The sequence below is a fragment of the Gasterosteus aculeatus genome, chromosome 9 (assembly GCF_964276395.1).
Source record: "Gasterosteus aculeatus chromosome 9, fGasAcu3.hap1.1, whole genome shotgun sequence".
Classification (NCBI taxonomy): domain Eukaryota; kingdom Metazoa; phylum Chordata; class Actinopteri; order Perciformes; family Gasterosteidae; genus Gasterosteus; species Gasterosteus aculeatus.
The window spans coordinates 3767729-3787963 of record NC_135696.1 but is presented as its reverse complement, the minus strand read 5'-3'; the positions used below and the strand labels follow the sequence as shown (position 1 = coordinate 3787963).

Below are 20235 nucleotides of genomic sequence, written 5' to 3'. Positions count from 1 at the left end.
ATACATTTTTACGAACAGGTTTTGGAGATCAGGCTGGTTTTAGAGGATGTAGAGGACTGTTAGTAACTTTATTTCAGGCAATTCACAAAATTCAATTTTTTTTTTTGTTATACTGATTAATTTCTTCATCAGTAACATATAAACTGATTTATACATATCAGAACACTCAAAGGGGTTCTCCTTAATCTCCAATGAAAACAAATTGTCTGGATAAACAAAGTTGTTACAGAGTTATTACACTTTTCACAGATTTTAAATTGTGCAGTTTTAAATGTATGTTTTGTGCACAAGTTGTGCATATCCACTGAATACCTTCATTTAATTAATTGGTGGAGAAAAACTGGGACAGAAATAGTGAGCAAAAGTATATGTAATTGTTTTTGGAATGGAGTTGAACGGAAAGTCATTAACTGAATGTCTTTCAAACTTTGTAGACTTTATCTTTTAATTTTTTTTTTTAAGTATTGACTTAAATCAAGTCCCAAAGAGGCATAGTGGATATGATACGTATTCTGTTTTTCATTATCTCAAATGTGTTACTTTAAAAAATGTAACGGAGATAAAATACTTTAGTAACTAAAGTTAAATAAAAAAGTCTAGCTGAGAGCTAAGGTACAGCAGAGGAGGATGAAGGTCAGCACCTCCAAGTCTGAGGCGTAGTGTGGGAACGAGGCGGGTGGGTGCAGTTACAGAATCGGAGCAAAGAAATGGTGGATGCATATTCATGTGGTACTTTTCATGTTCCTGTAGCCTGTATCTGCATGCCCGATAAATAAGGCCAACGCTGTGACTTCTGTGTGTGTATTGTCAACGGATGAATTGGAAAGTGAAGACAGAAATTTTTATACTAATACTATATATACTACACTATACTATATATATCCTCTTACATCCACCAAGGGCGTAGGTTTGCATATGGTTCCTAGGGACTGGTCACAACCAAAGTTCCCACCAATACTTTGTTCATTTTAATACCTGTTAGAAAACATTATTTCCCATAATATATTTGCAAACTCATTCATATCATCATCTCTTCTATGTTTGTCATCCAGAAGAGTAATAAATAGATTTCCAAGTTTTGCAATGCGCCCTCTATTTATTTGGTTGAAGTGACGGAGTCAGAAGGATTCCGTGAATGTTAGCCTTATATTGCCACCCAATCTACAGTGGAAACATATTTTGAAAGTTGTTAATGTAGATTACAGTATGGATCGTGTTAAATCTACTTTATTTTTTTATATGGTAGGAGGGTATTGTATGGTGCATTAATGTGTGTGGGCATGTGTGTATGTGTGTGTGTGTGTCTGCCTAAATGTGTTTTTAAGCCGATGTTAGTGATAATAATTGATTTGACGGAGGCTAGGAGTTTGGTGTCATCTTAAATTAGAGTACGGATGAATGGACAAACCATGCACACATACACACACACATACATATTCTAATCCACACTTTATCAGCAGGGTTAAATGGAGTTATTCCAGCTCACCATCATCATCATTATCATCATCACCAGACACGCATGCACACACACACACACACACACACACACACAGTCTTTCACACCTTCTCTCCCACAGACACACATAGACAAACACAAATATCATCGTCATCATCACAGGGGGCTAAATGCAGAAGATTCATTATCTCGACAAGCTAAACCTGATGAAATGATCAATATGTCTTGAAGCTGGATTTAGTTTGTCTGAAATTGAACTACAATGGGTTGATTGGAGATTGGAACGATCAAACGACACTCTGGATGTTATTTCCATACAAAAAATTACAGACTGATAAAAACAATAAACTGGGCCTCCATTGTTTAGTCAAAACACAGGTCCAAGAGCAAAGCCAGTAATTAGAATAAGTGCATGCATAATGAATGAGTTTTTCAACCTGTTTTCTGTGATAAGTGTAATTACATGTGTATTGCATGTAAACAATACTGCTAAACTATGACTCATTTAAAACCCTTACAAGGGATTCTGAGGTCGCCATCAACATTACACGATATGTTTTAAATAAAACAAATTGAATGGCAAAATTTAAATAAGTTAGAAGCACACAATTTTCAACCGAATTTAAAATTATCTGGAGTTTAATGTTATTTGAATAGGAAGAAATTGACTGGTTTGAAAGATACCAAAATGATGTGTGTAGATAATGCTGGCTATGCAAGACCACTCAACTAACTTATCATGGTTGGAGTTTTTCTGTATTACCCAGAGGACTCTGGAAACGGATATCAAAGCCACAAATGACTTTTAATTCGGTTCGGTGCAGGCAAAAGCAACAAACAACACAGACCACGCCATGTGTCACAAGTGTAGTATACTTGATAGGTTGGAGGCAAAGCCTAGTGACTTGGAGGCTAACTGCTTTAGGCGGTCCACGAGGCTAAGTGTTAGACAGTTTGAAAACCTGTTTTCTGACGGCTATTGCAACTCAGAGTCACGCCATTTTTTCGCAAAATTAAAGAATAGGTTAGTCTATGTATCTATTTTTTTTATACTAACAGATTTCAATTGTTGATCTACAGCACTAAAACAAATGTTTTTGTCGGCTCAAATTACAGCAAACTGCAGGGCCTGTGTCCATGGTAATAAAAGAACACGTCGCACAGTGCACCAGTGTGGCCTACTCGTGGGTTTATAATAGAATTTTGAACACAGTTCCATGGAAGAATGTGGGAAACCAGCTACACTCAGGCTTCAGATACTCAGGCACACGAGTTTTTATCAGAATTTGACAATAATCGTATAAAATATCACTAGATCGTGTAAGATTTGTAAAGTTACAATCATTGATCTGTTATTGATGCATTATGTTTTCCTATGAAATCATTTATTCATTTATTATTTTATTATTAATGAGATGAGTGCCTTTGTTATAATACCGACCAAATATCAGTCAGCAAAGACATTAACAATATAAGGACCGTTTGAGGTACATTTGTTATTCACCTCTTTATTTTAGGGGTAAAGTACTCCTCACCCTAGAAAAAATAGAACAACAACATGATTAAGGGGAAATTAAAGTTTGAATTTCTTGAAGGTTTAGTTTGCTTAATTCTTCAGTGTTTTCCCTACCATTATAACAGGGGGGAGCCCCCACTGCCGTGAAGGTGTAAACTTAGGGGAAATACTTTACTTCATAACTTTCTCTGTGGCTGAACAAAGTGTCAACTTAATTGTTTGTGAGCATCCCAAAGCCTTCTTGTTGGCCCAACAGCTTTTTGGGGCATTGTTTTTTATTACAGTAAGGCTTGGAGCTAGCAATAATAGATACATTAAATGAATGATCTTTCCTCCGTGTCAACTGCAACACTAATTTGCCTCTTGGGTTCTCGCAAAAGTAACTACGATGAAACATTTAAAAAGAATAGTTGGCGAGGTTCAGGCAACTGAATAAACGTTCTAGTTAGACAACAAAACCAATAACTTAGGTGTGGGAAAACAACCACAAACACGTCACTGCACTGTTGGGCATGCTGTGTGGAATACTGCGGTTAAAATTCCTATTATTAAAGTCAGTCATGTCAGTGTGGGTGCTTGATCATGTCGGAGGAATGTTGTGAACCTAAATTAAACGTCAAAAGACACAAAACAAAGGTGCGGACGCTGGCCAGGGAAAACCAGCGACCCTGGCAGGCAGGAACCATGAGCTCTTATACTGCCAGAACGCCCCAGCTGCTCCCAATCCAGTTGATGGCATTACCTCTGGGAAAGACAGTGACGTCATGACATGAGCCAATAGGCAGGGCCGTCACAATTCATAGATCCATGAAGGAACATCTATCATCAAACTGTCAGTGCTAAGGGATTAGTGACGTGAAGTAAATGGTGAAGTTAATAGTTCATATTTGTATTGTAGCAAAATTGATTTGTATCAATGGCTAATTTAAATAAATGGGGATACTATTAGGCTACATGAATAAATTAATAACAATATTAGCCTGTAACTTAAATTTCAGAGAGTCAAACCGCAAATATAAACATCATTATTAAGTGTGATTTGTACAAGGTCGATCTTAAATCACTCCTACAAGCAACTTAAGAATGACTTTCTCTCTTTCATGAGGCCCAATGTTGGGCCAGGAAAAAAAGGTGGTTGTCACTGATCAAAAACCCCACCCTTACTGTGCCAACAACCTCTCAGTTTGCCTGTGAGCACAGAGGTCTGTTCAGAGGCACACAGTACCAGTCGAACACTGGGTTGTAAAATTGGCCAGCCCCCAGTGTGAACTCATAGAAGTGTGAGATTGTAAAGCGGGGCGGTTCCACATGTGGGCATGGATCTCAGTTTACTCCCCCTTGATACATTTAAAAAAGAATCCCTCACACACACACATACATAGTGGATGCAGATAGAGGCTGCTGTGGTGCTTTTACTGCCTTGTTTTCTCCCTCCCAGGTTTTTCTTTTCTCAACACCCTTTTTCTCTTGCGCCTATTGAGTCTCTCATTGGTCAGTCCTGTTGAAGCTTTTTCTGTCCATGTTGATCATCTAGCTGCCTAGTGCTTCTATCGCTGCGTGTTTGCCTCTCTCTTGTGACATGGTTCAATAGAGCGTATTCTCATTGGCCACAGTAACACACTAGTAATCCAGAGCAAATCTCTGTCACAAACAAACCCACATGTGAAGGTTGGCCACAAAAATATACAGAAAACATGGATGTAAGCTCCCCCATCTTGCCATTGTGAGTTTATTCCATATCATCAGTACTTTTTCACACAGCAGCTTATTTAAATAAATGTATATAATAATGTAAATGGTATCAGTAAAGCAGCCTTATCTACTTTGATTGGCTGCTGCTCCACGTGTTTGCATGTGTGTGTATGTGAAGGTGTGTTAATTTGCCAATTAAAAACAGTTTTCTGTGTGTCTCATCTTGCCCGTTTAAAGGCAATGTCAAAAAAAATTCATTTGAGGCATCCTTCCTCTGTGAGTCAAATGACCACTGCTATAATAGAAAGATCATGCTTTTTCTCCCTGAAAGAAAAGCTCTAAGTGGAACCAGACTCAAAGTTAAGAATTAACTTTGATAATTAACTTTCCACAAACATTAAGTGAGTCCTCACGTTTTGTGCAAGGGGCTGTATGTAGCTAAAATTTAGTGCACATAGGCAGTACAATGTATTTCCTATCCTGGGAGGTTTGTATTATGGCAAAAATATGGAATCATTACAACTGCTATGTTGAGAGCTCTTAAGGACTGAAAATACACTTAAATCTCAAGTTGACTTGACTCAATCACAGACAATCGCATTATAGCAACATTAGAGCAAAGTCACCACAACAGATGTTGGAGTGTCTTTAACGTTGCCATTAAAACAAAACAATGTTACCCATTAAATTAGAACAATACAAGTTTATTAGCAGAAAAAAAATCTTTTGAGTTTCAAAATGTGTAAACATTATCCTTTTCTGTCTTCTTCTTTTATTTTAAACTCCAGCTTCTCCATCTTTATCAGCTCTCTTCTGAAGGAATGCCCTGCTGTGCGTGTGAGTGTGTCAGCTTGCGTGTGCGTGTGCACTGGTCATCTGTGTTGATGAGATATTCATTAAGCGCCAAACCATGAAATATCAATTATGGAAAAATATTGTTTGTATTTGTCCGTCCAAAGCTTGCTGAAAGCGGAGTGACAAAGCCGACCGAGAAGCATAATGATGCCGAGAGCGGATTAACCGGCGCTATTACAATGGTTTCAAATGGCATGCAGACCACAGTCACACAGATAAAAAAATATCAACATGTTAAATGAACATGCATTTTTGCATGTCGGTAAAATGGGGCTTCAAAACTGTAAAAGATGGCTCATTTGTTTATTTTCAGTATTAAAGCCACTCATTGACAGTAGTTTTTGTATATCTTTTTCTTTTTAGACTCTAAATTGTCCTTTCGGTCCTATTTGAACAGCCTTAACCGCATTTGGACTGTTGAAGGACTTCCAATGTAGTTCTACTGAAAACTCATACTTTGCTAATAAATTGCTTTTTTCTTTGTGCAAAGAGCCACACTATGGGTCATTTTAGGGTCAGGAATGTTTCAAATGCGAGAAGAGAGGTGTCTGTTGCCATGGAATAAAAAAGAGATCGTGTAAGGAATGTGGAAAGACAGGCTTCTGGGAAAACAAGTGACTTCCTGGTAAACTACTAACCTAATAAGAATCAGAATTAGACAAATTAGAGTCTTCTCCCCCTAATTTTTCTACCAAACCAACATATCCTCACACCATCTTACCAAATGTTTTTTTTTTGTCTCTTGACGGCTATGAGTTTTGGTTTATAAAAAACTCAATTGACTTCACACTCACTGTTTGGATCACTCTGGACCACTCTGATTAAGAGATATGATACAAATGAAGGGGAAAAAAATACAAGAAATCCTCACAGTTAGGTGTTCACAAATTATTTAAAGTCAAAATGTTTGAAAATGATGCTACTCACACCAATACCACTTCCTCTCTCACATAGTCATATTTCTCATTCTCTGCCAACACCAGGAAATGGAAAACGCTCTCCAATCCATTCATTAACTTGCAATGGAATCATTCTCCCACCGCTGCAGCACAGACCAAAATGGAACTGGAGGATAATTTTCTGTTCCTAAATATTTCTAAGCTATCACATCAAGGTTACACTAATAAGGCAGTGCTATGTTGCCATCCTGTGGAGTTCAGAGGAGGGATATACACACCATACTGCATCTGTTCTCGCTGAATTTTAGAAGCCTGATCTTGTCTCAGAGTCACAGTGTGTGCGTTAACAAGGCTACATTACAGTGTATTTACACCATTGTGGATTGTAAGCACACAGTTGCTGCATTAAATCGTTTCTCTATATGATATAATATCACATTTTATCAACACAAAGAGATCTTCCAATTTAAAAGATGAATTAACCACTATCAAAACATTGTCTCAGTTTTCTCCCGTGGTATGTAATTTGACAGTTGGTTTCAGTTTAATTTGCTGGGGTTTTTAAAATCTATTCAACTCCATCACATTTAGTGGTGTTGAAAGTCCTGTTATATACTGTAATGGGTAATCCAGAAATGTGTTTAAGCAAAACTCCCATCACATATAAAATAGGGCTTGGCAAGGTAACGCATTATAAATGCGTAAACGTAGCAATCCATTAACTCCGACAATGATTACCTTGGCCCAGACTAAAACATCAGGAAACAAATCTCAACAATATTGATGGTTTTCACTGCATTTTTTAAAAGACAATCATAATTGTCAAACGATTAAGCCCAAATAATTCCAATAACCAAGCCACTATGATGCCACAAAACAGAACACCAGGATGAAACCGTTTCATTGTGGATACAGGACTGTCTCCTCTGAACTCTGCATTTCAGGACTAAGACTATAGACAATTGTGGTCTCTGTTTCCTGAATTCTGAAGGCATAACTAGCATGAAGTGCATGGATAATGTCACTGGCCATATTCCATGAAAAAGCCCCAAAACAGATCCAAAGCAGGATACAATGAATGGAAGTTGAGCATCAATTCCACTGTCAGTATCGCCAGTCTGGAAAGGCTGTTCCTTTTGTTACACACACGATAAAAGAAAACCTTTTTCTTCCAAAGTTATAGCTTTGTTTCCTTATCATGAGATGTTCTCTTTCTTTATAACTCTCCAATGTTTTATTCCAAATAGTTTTGTCTATTCATTCATCTGTAACAAATAATTTGCTCCCTTGCTTTTTTCTATATACACATTAGTATTATATTGCTGTATAGGTTATCATATTTAATCTGAGGCTACTTTCCGTTGTCTGTGGTTTGGACTTTTTTGTCTCAACTGTTATTAAAGTTACATCTTGTCCAAATGAATGCTTCCTCTATGGCTTAATTGCTCTTTTGCTTCGTATGGTTCAGAACCATGCTCTAGTTACACTTTATATCACTTCAGCAGCACATTGTATTCATGGATCACACGTTTGGCTTTGAATCAACATCAAAGAGCGCAATCTCCTCCTCTTAACAGTCAAGCCGTCTCAAAGGGAACTGCTTCTCCATGTGGCATATGGAATGGTACTGGGTTTTCTGTGGAAATGTTGGCAGGAAATATTGTCAAAGAATGCTGGGTTTGTTTTAACAATGGCTTACCATGTCAGCCATATCAAAAACCTTATCTGCATGTGATGCCAAGTCGGCGCTTCAGGACAAAATGGTGCGTCTATATATCCGAAAAAGTGACCAACATCAAAGAAGTCCCACTCTCCTCCTCCACAAAACCAAGTAGTTTTAATGACAACTTACTTGGTCGTTTGGCGCACAGGCACATCGACACTGAAATGTCTAACAGCGGATAGAGAGTTCCAAGGCATGATCCTTTGCCAATCACGCAGGCACCTCTCTAAGCACCATGTGCCATATCACACAAGCTTCTCATTTCAAATCCACATCAAAGTCACAAATCCCTACTACTAATAAAGAAAAGTGAAATCTTTCACTGTGGTGAGTTTTTGAATTAGCTTTGGCTGAAATGAAGACTGAACATTTTAAACACGAGTAGACATTTCACCCAGATCAAAGACTGCTCAGTGTTTGGCATTGCCCATCAAAGGCCAAGTGGTGCCTTGGTATCCACTATGTGAGCTGTATTACAGTCAAATTCTTTGACTGAAATCAAAGCTGTTCATTTGTACTTAATATGCATCCAATATGAACAAGGGTCTCTGTGCAGGCTTCCTTGTGTGTGTGTAAGTGAGTGAGTGACTAGTTTTGACACACAAAATATTAAAACCACGTATTCTGATTAAATTTGGAGGTAGGCCATTTAAGAAATTTACCAAAACACATGAAGAGAGGGTATTCTGTAAAAAACACAAATCTCATTACAAGAAGTTGGAAGAGAGCTAATCATTTCTTAATCTCATATGAAGCACTCCAAAATGTTATTTCCTTTTGCTTTTTTGTATTTAGCTCTCCCATGTTTTAACTCCCGTAGAGCTACTAATACCCTAATAGGTGCTGGATCGGTGGGTAACAAACACTGATTGTTTGTGAGCTAATCAAAAGAAATAATTTAATTTTTTGCTTTTTCATGTGTGTGTGTGTGTAAAAATTTGCACAAAACCTCAAACTTCAATGGTACTTATACTGACTTTAAGCAAAATTACACTGTCAACCATATCTGAAATGCTTCATTGTGTACGGAATATTATTCATGATGAACGAGTCGTTGGACAGGCGCTAACCTTTCCCACTTTAAAGTTTCAAGAAATAGAATGTTTCCCTGTAATTATGCTTCACTACCTGCATATCTCAAAGACAAATGCCCATCTATTGAAGTCTTACAAGTAATTCAGAATTTTAAATTACTGAGCACTCGGATGTTAGGATTATATTTGGTGTTTAACGTGGTTGACTTGTTTTTTCTCTATGAAATAAATTCTGATCAGGCAGTAGAGAATTCTCTGCCTGTGATCTTAGCTATCCAAAAAGTGATAGAACGTGATCTCTCCGACAACTGCTGGGAAACATACAGTATGTTGTGTCACTTACTGACCAGGAGTTCAGCATGCTTGGTAGAGAGTCGTTCAGCAGCAGATATTATCCATGTTTAACCTTATGCATTAAAATAAGCCATATAAGCAGACGTAGATCAAAGTAATTATGAAATACCAGTCAAGTCAAAACCTATAAGCCATAACTTACACAGAATTTCCTCTAGCTTGTAGGTACTTTGACTTAAGTTCTGTACTCATAATAAAACAATGAACAAAATGTAATATAAATAATAACCTGTAAACACACGAAAAATGTAAATGTTCTTTGTACTGAACAAAAGGGAGATTTGGTAGTGTGATTTGTCTTCTCTAATATGCAAATGAATCATCAATGTGAATGTGCTGTACATTCAGTAAAATTCAATAACAACTTGTCATCGGAGATGATTGAATATATCTCACACGAACCGACAAACAGCATTTGTAAAACTACACAAATGGTGGAGCAACATTAAGAATTTTAATCCAAAAATGTATTTCCATTAATCACTGTTTCACTGAGTTACGTAGTTGGATTGATAGGAGTTTGGTCAGTTGCCAACAACAATTACCACCATTAGATGTTTGGGATAAATGGCTAAATAAGAATATCTTTCTCACAATCCATAACACACACACACAGTGATACACAGGAATTTATTCCATAATACTCTCATCAGGCCACCTTGGGTTTCCTTTCTATAGCCTGCTTTTTATTATTTATAAGTATCAAGTTGAGGGAGAAAAATGTAAAGTAACAAAAGTGCAAATCACTTTCAACGTGAATTAGTCCATCAGAGACTGTGGGTCCTTCCTCCTTTAAATCTTCTTTATTAAGTATTAATGAAGAGAGATGACAATTGAATATGAACAATCAACAACATTGAATATTGCAGTGTAAGTTGCTTTGGATAAAAGCGTCAGCTAAATGACCTGTAATGTATTGTAACAAAGCTCAATAACGAAAAAAGCAACAGCTAACATGAAAATGTTTATCTTGTTCCTATTCGCAATCTTACTTCAAATGGGCCAACAACTTCCTGGACACAGACAAAAATGTTATCACGTGAAGTAAACTAACCTATATCAATAAATATAGCGTGTTAAATGTGGCTCTACAATTAAGTTAATTTTGCTCTGGATTTCACAAAAAAAACATTGCATTCAATGTAAAAACTAAATCTAGAATCTTTGGTTCTTGAGTCGTTTTTATTGAGTGTCTTCGCTCTGCTAAAGCCTGCTTGACTAGGGAAGATCTAAGAAAACATACCAGCGTTTTCTCGAGAGTTTTTTTCTGTTTACAGAGGAGGGAGAATTTAGGGTGGGGGTGTCAAAAAAAAAAGAAGAGGCAAAACTAGGTCACCATTTTTACTACGATCTCTCTTTATCCCCTCATTGTTGCTGAGCAGCTTTACACCCCCTGTTGTGACGTAAAAAAAAACTCTGTTCCTGTTGGACGAGATCTGGGGAAGACTTGCAGGTGTAGGGTTGCGGGTATTGGGTGAGTCTGAAGGACACGCTGTGATTGGAGGGGAAGCAGAAAGAGGATATGGTTGCAGAGAGGAGCAAAGCAGGGGTGACGCTCCCCTCCCACTGAGATGCTCAGGCACCCTAGGGACAGTGTTGGGGGTGTAGGAGACAGTGAGTGCATATGTGTACATGTGGAAGCCATAACGGAATCAGACAAAAAAATGTGAATGCTGCTTGAATTGTGCTGACAGGAGAGAACTGGTGATTGGATGAGGAAAAAAACAGGAAAGAGAAGGGGTGTTATTGAAAAAGGGAGGGAAATGGGATGAGCTCCAATCCCGTCTTTGCTAGCAGCAAGAGACATGTGTGTGTGTGTTGTTGTGTTTGCCTGTGTGTGCATGCATGGAATCGTTTGAAGTTGAGAATATATGTTGCTCATGCACTATTATCTCCATCAGCTCAACAAGTTCACTAGCGCAATGGTGTGATCTATAACTGGAAAGGACAGTGCTCGCACAGCAGCAGAGTGTTCAATGAACACACGAATGGGATGCCGCAAATGATCAATGACCACATATAGGCCCATTATCTCCAAGAATCATACTTTTATTGTAGAAACTTTACACAGGTAAATGAAGAAACAATACTTAGTGTCAATGCAGTAGTATGCTCCTGATGTAGTGGTGTGGAATGTAAAAAGATGTCAGCTGTTAGGGGACGGGCGGACGGAAAGTTAAGGATGGTCACAAAACTGCAATTCAGTCAGCTTTCGTATTTTCTTCTTCATCTTATTTCTGCTCTAATACCAACATTATACATCAGAATATGTCAGGACTGCGCCCAACATTTTTCTAATGTTCCCAAACTGCCAGTCCAGCAGTCCCGTCCATTTAAAGTAGCGACTGGCTGGGTGGGCAGATGTGAAACGTGAGATACAAACTGTCCGCTCTCGCTTTCAGCTCTCCCACTTCTGATAATCCCACTTCTCTTTATTCAATTTCTGGTGTGTACCAACATGTGAAACGACCATTGATTCCCTTCAAGAGGGCTGAGCTGTACAATAGGAATACTGATTTTGACCTCATTGCGTTGGCAGGCCATTGTTTTAGTGATTTACAGTAACAGTAACCACACCGTTAACAATACCTTCATCCAGTAGTTCCCAAACTGGGGGTTGCAATGGGCTGAAAGGGGGGTCGCGGCTTCATCACCCACCCTAAAAAAAGGTAAAAAAAGAAAAAAATAAAAGAAAAATAAAAGCGAAACAGACATGAGGATTTGACATACATTGTTTTCACACTACGCCCCCCCCCCCCCCCCCACACACACACACACACACACACAGCAGCTCAGGTAAGAGTGAGGGAGACAAACCGAGCGATAGACAGACGCGCAGCATCAGAAAGACAGCAAAAAAGACACGGTGTGACACAGAAAAGATCATTTGAAAAACTTCTTGTTAGATATGGAAAAATGTTTCTGCACTGTTCCCAGCTTCAATTTGAATATTTGAAAAACATTTACTTTAAATATATGTTAATTATTCTATAAAGAAAAAATTTGAAAAAATATATTTTACTTTAGGACGCATGGTTTTTTTTGGGGTGGGGAGCGTTTGAAGGGTATTAATATGTCCTCAAAGGGGGCCCTGACAGAAAAGGTTGGGGAACCACCGTCTTAATCGCTGTTAATTTCCCGTTCTTGCAGGGTTTCTCAAATCTTTGTTTTATGTGGGAAGAATTTCTCAAAAACTTCTTACTGTTTTTCCGTCTTTGTCCTCAGAAACAAATCCAAATAATGAAAAAAGCTCATTATTTCTGCAAACATCAAAGCAGATCCCTTGTTTCAATATGGAGTTGAATGGTTACTCTTCCTTTAACATTTTTGTTATGGGGGTAGATTCCAAAGCCTAATATTTCGCTTGAACCGGCCTCTTTGTGTTAAATGTCCTATGTTTATTCCTTTGTTATGCATGTATTTACTATATTTTTTGCTTGGGAGAATTGATCACTAATATAAAATCAGAAGGTCATGCCTTTCATGCAGTTACACTTCCCTTTGTTTCTCTCTGATTAGAATTCCAATATACCCTTGAGTGCTGCAATTCCTTTAAGTATTTAAATCATGTCATAGCCACAATTTGTTTGTTATTTAGTTTAAGTATGGTTGTGTCTCTTCCAGCAGAGATTTGCATTGTTATTCAAATGCCTTTTGAATCCCAAACAGTGATGGATAAAAACTATTTACAGGAGGGTTATTATATTACTATATGACAGCAAAGGCTGTTTACAGAGTAACAGATCGGAACTGATCAGAGACAAGAGGGATAACTTCCGTTTCCTTGATGATTTATTGCGTCAGAAATATAAGTATTGGCCCAGGGCTGCAACAATGAATTGATGAAATCGATAAAAATCGATTATTAAAAGTGTTGGCAATGGCTTTCATTATCGATTTGTTGTGTCGCACGATTAATACATCACTCAATTTACTTCTGTGGACCATTCATTTTTCAAAATCTAAATGTTTTTAATGTATTTTGTGCTTTGTCCCATATCGGTTATTGGTGACAAATATATTTGTGTGTGTTTTATCTTTTAATGCCATTTTAAATGAATCTCATAGCACTTGGGTGTATTTAGATGTGGTGGTACATTTACTTAACTTGCACTGATGGTAATGTGTTTGTGAGTGTGCGTGTTTGAGTATGTGCTTCTGTGAGTGTAGTGAACAGAACAAATTGTGACGTTAAAACAAATCCTGTTAAATTTCTGATTTGTATTTTTCTTTATTGTTTTTTGCAATGTGAATTTATTTCATATCAGACTAAAGATGCTAAAGATGACTTAAGTCAGTTATGTGAGGGTGTAAACAGGGGCGTGAAATCAGGACTAATGAAGCTTCATCCGTAGGTCTCTGGAACACTTCTCTGCATTGTGAGGCAGATTCCAGACACCACACAATTTGACCTCCGTCTGCGTTCACGGCACACACCTATGACACATTCAGCAGCCAAACAATGCTCCCTGTATGAATTATATGACTAACCTCTCCGTTCCCTCTGCAAAACTAGACTTAGAAGTAAAATAACGGCCTTTCATTGGTGAAGTAGCTAAATAGGATTGGCTTCACAACCCTGACGAGACACAAGACTGTGAGAGACACGGAGGTCATGGCAGAATTAACCTCATTAACCAGTGTGACAAAAGCACTCCGGCCAAAAGCATCTCGCTGCCGTCTCGCTCACTCAGTGTGTGCTGCATAGCTACAACATTCAGTCGCTGGTTGTGTGCTCTCTGACACACATGCCACTACCATGCTAATCCTGTTAGTGCTGTGGCCTGCTGCCTGACCTCCCCCCACCCCCCCACACACACACACACACACACACACACACACACACACACACACACACACACACACACACACACACACACACACTCAACATTGAAGTCACTAAGCTTCTCTAAAGGCTGACAAACAGCACACATGAAAGACTGACTGAGCCTTTCTCCCTTTTTAGCTTATCTTACCTCAACAATGGTATTTAATGGTTATGGCTTGGGCTGAAAAACTACTCAAGTAAATCAATCAAAATAGAGAAGTGGTTGACAAAGACTTTTGACATGATTCAGTCAAAAGTCCATTTTCCGCGTTGTCTACGTCCTCAGCCAATGTTGCTCATTGTGTAGCTCACATGAAGCATTACAGGAAATAACCCTGTCCCTCCTTTGTCTCTGTAGTTAGCGTAGATCTATCTGTCTCTTTTTTATTGTAGTAGAAGCATTGTCCATTAACAGAAGGGATATAACAAATTGGAAAAAACAACATGATTTAGTCAATCAACCATCAGATTAATCATTTATCAAAAGTAATTGGTCAAGTTCTTAATGATGACGAAACATTTTTCAAGACTGAAGCTTAGCTAAAGATTGATATCTTCATTTAGCATTGACTGTTTAAACATTCACGCAAGACCACTACTGATTACTTAACCATCAAGTGTTTTCATTATCTCAACATAGCCAATTAAACCTTAACAAGATGCCATTAGCAGACATTGCAAATAAATCAAATGAAATGTGTATTTAAGCATTGATAAAAAAAAATTCAGTCCAAAATGAAAATAGTAATGCCAACCATTGGTTTAAATAAAAAAATTAAACCAAAATTGACCCATATTTGACATGATCTTGCTCTGAGGCAACAGTGCTGAATAGTCTTTAATGTGTGTCTATGTTGACTGAATATTTGGATGAAGAGGCAGATCAATAGTAGAATGACACATAATTAGCGCATCAGAATTACTTATGCGACAAACCTGTATTTGAAGTTTAACTCCCAATACAGCCTGTTAAATTAAGCAATCTTTTTTTTTTAAATCAAATGAAAAAAAAATCAATAAAGTAGAAATTAGTTGTAGGAGTTGGTATTAATTTTGGATTTGAAAATCTCATACAATAATATGTAATTTATTCCATCCATCCATCCATCCATTGTCAAACCGCTTATCCTGCACACAGGGTCGCGGGGGGGCTGGAGTCCATCCCAGCCAACTTCGGGTGTAATTTATTTAATTTAATAATTATTGAAATGCTGTTGTTCTATTCAAAATTGACTGAAAATCTACATACATACAGAAAGAAATCTTCCTATTGTTTAACAGCGTTTATATTTATAACTCTTTAGTTATTTTACTGTTCAAAAAATCTGAACGTAGGCAGCTCATAGCATATTTCCATACATGCTTATTGACGACCAATGCCAATGAATCAAATTCATCAATAATTGGTCCATGTTTGGTTGTTTCAAGTTCGAGTTACTCAATTGTAGAATATTTGTTTCACTGAAAACATCGCTAGAAAACATCATAACATCTGCAGTGTTAAAAAAAGTGTATCTGTCAGGAATAATTTATAACAGGCAGAATCAGGGAACATGATTAATTAAAAACTGGTCTTAATTAACAGCCTCAATCAATGGAGCTCATTACCAACTCTGCTGGAGCTATAATAGGTAGGCCTACACTCCAGACACACACACACGCAAGGCGTCCTAGAAATATTGACTTTTTTTTGGTAGATTTCAAAAGAACTCTTTTGAGTTCAGTATCTTCCCATCCCATGGATAAACATATTCCCACCGACACACACACACACACATGCATAGACAGACATACACCAAAAAGGTCTTGATATCATCTTATTAAAATACTCAATCTAGATTTCTAGGAATAAATACAAAGAAATGATTTTTCTTGATTTAAATCAGTGCAGAGGGATAGTCCACGCTCAGAAGAATGTCAGTTAAACTCAACAGAGCTTGATGCAATACTTCTTGTAAATGCATAAATCTGGTGACTTCCTGCTGCTATAGTTTACACTGCAGAACCACAACTGACAGCTGAAAGGACGGCCATCGAGAGCACATCCTGGAGTCTGCTCCAGCCCACGGGTCACTGCTCCACCTGCTGAAATTAGCAGCGCTACATGCTTGGCAACCTTCCAGCAGGCTAATTAATAATTTATGCCAACAGATGAACATCTCCAAAGTGGTCTGTTTTTACATCTCAAAAAACACGGATCTTATTAATGAAGATTTAATTGATGTTTTGAAATATCATAGGATTGCTGTTCAGTTGAAATAGACTGTAGAGAGCCGTATGTTAACAGCATTGAGTAATCGACAAAGCAATGCAATAAGTATACTGTAGAGGAAGCAGTACTTTTTAAAGAAAAAAATTGGGGGGGAAACTCTCTCCATTATCTGGAGAGGAAATGACACTTCTGGGTTGCATTTCAATGACCAATCTATTCCCAATTAGAAGCAAGATCTGATTAAGACCTTTTATCTATTCAAAAAGAATAACTCACTTTAAGCCCCCCAAAATACATTTGTTTGGCATATTCTCGATGAAATTACGTATCATGTGTGTTGGGTTGTATGACAGAATGTTGAAAAAATTGGTGGTTGAATAAATGAAATCCCACTTAAACATGAGTTGCCGTGGGGGCTGTGCTCCCTTCAGTTACGACTCAATTTGGTGACGTCATTATAGTAGAGAGCCAATCTTATTATGGCATTGATTGTAGAGGAATGAATGTTGTGCGAGGGGGAGAAGAAGAGCGTGTTCGTACGTGTACTTCTTGGGGGGATTTTGGCCAGATGTCAAACTGAAGTTACGGCCACAACTCAGCTAAGCTGCTGCGCACCACTTCAAAGTCTGAAATTCTCTTTTTGTGTGTGTGTTTGCGTGTGTTTAAATGTTTATGTGTGTGCATGCACGCTCACCAGCAGTGCTTTCATCTGCACACCTAGAGTGAAACACAGTGGGGGGGCATGGGCTGCTGAGTGCTCACACACAGACACACACATAGAGCTGGGGCTGCATGTTAAGCAGCTATCACCACCGGTTTGGCAGCGCATAGCATTCTGGAATGACTTTGAAAACGCACTTGTCTATTTCAGCAAGTTTACGTTAAAAAGGTGTTATCCTCAAATTAAAAGGTGCAGCATAACAATTCCTTTTATATGCTGTTTATTAAAAGGGCCACACCAATGATTTCACATGTTTAGCCAACATACTGGACAGGTACCTCCCACTCTACCTTCAAGTGATCATCGCCACAATAAGAATAACCTTGTTTGTTAGATGCAACCCTTTTGGTATGAGATGAGAGTGAATGCACACAAAATGAATTAATTAATGACATTTATCACAGCTAAAAGCATTCAGAACCCAAGCCCAAATCCACTTTAGTCTAGAGCAGTAACATAAGGAAATACATCCCATCGTCATTGGACAGGGAATAGAAGTAAGGGGTTTATTTAGGTTAGGAAAACCAATCATGTAGGAGATCTGCTGTCTCATCCCCAAACAGGCAATGTCATGAGAAAGAACACAATAACTTAAATGAATACTGTACACTTGGGGTCAATGTTTTTCAGGCCAAGGCCCCCCAAACTGATGGCGAAATGGAGCAGGGACCCACTATTATACGGAGTTTGGTCCGCCATCTTTTATTTTTGAGATTCGCGCTATTTAGACGTGAGCATAAAGGCGATCTGATTGGCTAGTGCCTGTGCTGTCGTATTTGTATGGAAGGAGCTGTGAGTGAACCGGTGTCCAGCTTGAGAGCTGCTGTGGGAAGCTGAATGTGTGTGTTGCGGACTGAAAGATAACATCTTCTCCATCAATTTATCCGTTTGCTACAATATGTTGGATTCATCTTAATGTGTATTTAAAGATAATAAATACAATTCTGATTCTGAAGACATTTCAATTTGTGGGAAAAAAATTGGTTTAAAAAAAAAGAAATGTCTTATCAACCAAAACACTCGTAATCCACTGTGAAAAATAGTTCCGTGTGCACAACAGTAAGGAAGCGAAATTATTTTTTAAAAAAATGTAGGTCTTCAATATGAAGCAATTAGCCAAAGGTTTAGTGCCATACAATATAATAAATCCTAATTTGTATTCTAAGACAATTAAAGTCGTGCGAAGATGAATTTTCAGGACTGATATACACAGAAAACCAAAACCAAAATACATTCATATGACGTGGCTGTGCAAATATCAGCGATGGAGCAAAGGTTAAAAAGTTTTCGAAACTGTGCTGAAAAGTTTATCCTTCTACGGAAGAAGTTGGTTCTGTATATTTGGCATCACAGTTCCACTACCACTATGCATTTTGTGATTTGACGAGACCAAAAGAAAAAAGGTATTCAACCTACAGATATGGGAATAAAATCTGATGACCTATTGAATGATTTAATTCCCCTAAACGATTGACCCAAATTGAAATTTAGAAAGAAAGAGCAGGAAGGAGAAAGATAACAAAATACAAAAGTGAATTTGAAGAAGAAAAAAAACAGATAACCGAGAAAAGGGGGATTTGATTCATAGTCGCCACAGTAGCAGAATCCTCACTGGTGTGGCCATCTTTTATTTCACAAACCTCTGTTCCTCTCCTTCTTAGACTCTCCTCAGGAGTGACAGTCGGGTGTCTCTATTTGGTGCCAATTACAGATTGCTCAACGTTGGCATGGCGCTGGGTTTCAAGGCTGTGGAGGCATCCGGCCCCTACAGCTCCCAATTTACCCATTCATACTCCAATAGATAATCCGATCACTTGGGAGAGTTACACTGCTCCGTAACAACTCCCTCACTGGTCGTTATTGCTGGAGGGACAAGAGTGAATGACCAACCTTTTTTTAGAAAGGGAATTATGACTGAAAATGAACAAAGGCATTATTCAATTCCAGGCTAGTAAAAAGAGAAATATGGTTTTTACTATTCCTGATGTGCTTAAAACTCATTCAATAATGGGGTTTTCTTAAACTTTCTAAAGAGTATGAAATAAATGAATCCCAAATGGATAAAAACTGACTTTGAAACCACTCCTTCTCATTTACATTACATTTAGCTGACGCTTTTATCCAAACAGTGTTAATTTTGGCAGCTATTTTTGATTTAGTCTTAGTCTTTAGACGAAAAATGCGTATTAGTTTTAGTCACATTTAGTCATTTTAATCCTTCTTAGTTTTAGTCTAGTTTTCGTCGACGAAAACTCAGAACATTTTAGTCTAGTTTTAGTCGACGAAAACTAGACTAAAATATAATTAGTTTTAGTCTACTTTTAGTCACATTTCATAGCCATATTAAACTCCTTTTCTGCCCTTCTCAGGCCCAGGGACCCCCTGTGTTGTGTCTACAACTGCATAATAGTCTATCTTGCAGTACTTGGTTGTCCATTAGATGTCCCTCCTAGGACTGGTCTATAGCAGGGGTCGGCAAACTTTTTGACTCGTGGGCCACAATGGGTTGTAAAATGTGACGGAGGAGCCGGGCCAAGAACAAGTGTTTGTGTGAGCTAATATATATGATATGTGAAAAATCATTATATGAAAGGATTTGGATTTTAACAAATAGCAAAGCATTTATTTGCAAAGCAATTGAACAAATTGGCAAAGGTGTAACAACTTCATGAGGACCAGGGATCTAAACGCAACACTTTGTTTTCTTTGTCTGTTTACTTGCAATGCTTTTGACATGGCCACTGGAAACTTCATGCTCATTTATTGTTTCCACTGTGAAATTGCTTGTCCCAACAAAAGAGACCCCTTAACGTCCTACAATCGGTGCAATACATTATTTTCTTGGCTTCAGAACCTGCAATTAGTTTATTATGTTAGACGTGTTTGTGACGGAGCGTCTCATCCCGCCGAGGAAAGGCTGCCTGCCGTCGCCAGAGAACAGAGCA

The 20235-nt window shown here is 38.0% G+C and overlaps 1 protein-coding gene across 1 annotated transcript in view; it reads right to left on the bottom strand.

The window, feature by feature from the left end:
- The window catches only part of tenm3 (teneurin transmembrane protein 3), a 414027-nt gene extending 401844 nt beyond the window's left edge, over window positions 1-12183 (bottom strand). Inside the window, exon 1 of the mRNA XM_078080162.1 lies at window positions 12119-12183. The gene's annotated coding sequence lies outside the window, so the exon portion shown is untranslated. The remainder of the gene's footprint in view (window positions 1-12118) is intronic.
- Between the last annotated feature and the right edge of the window lie 8052 nt (window positions 12184-20235).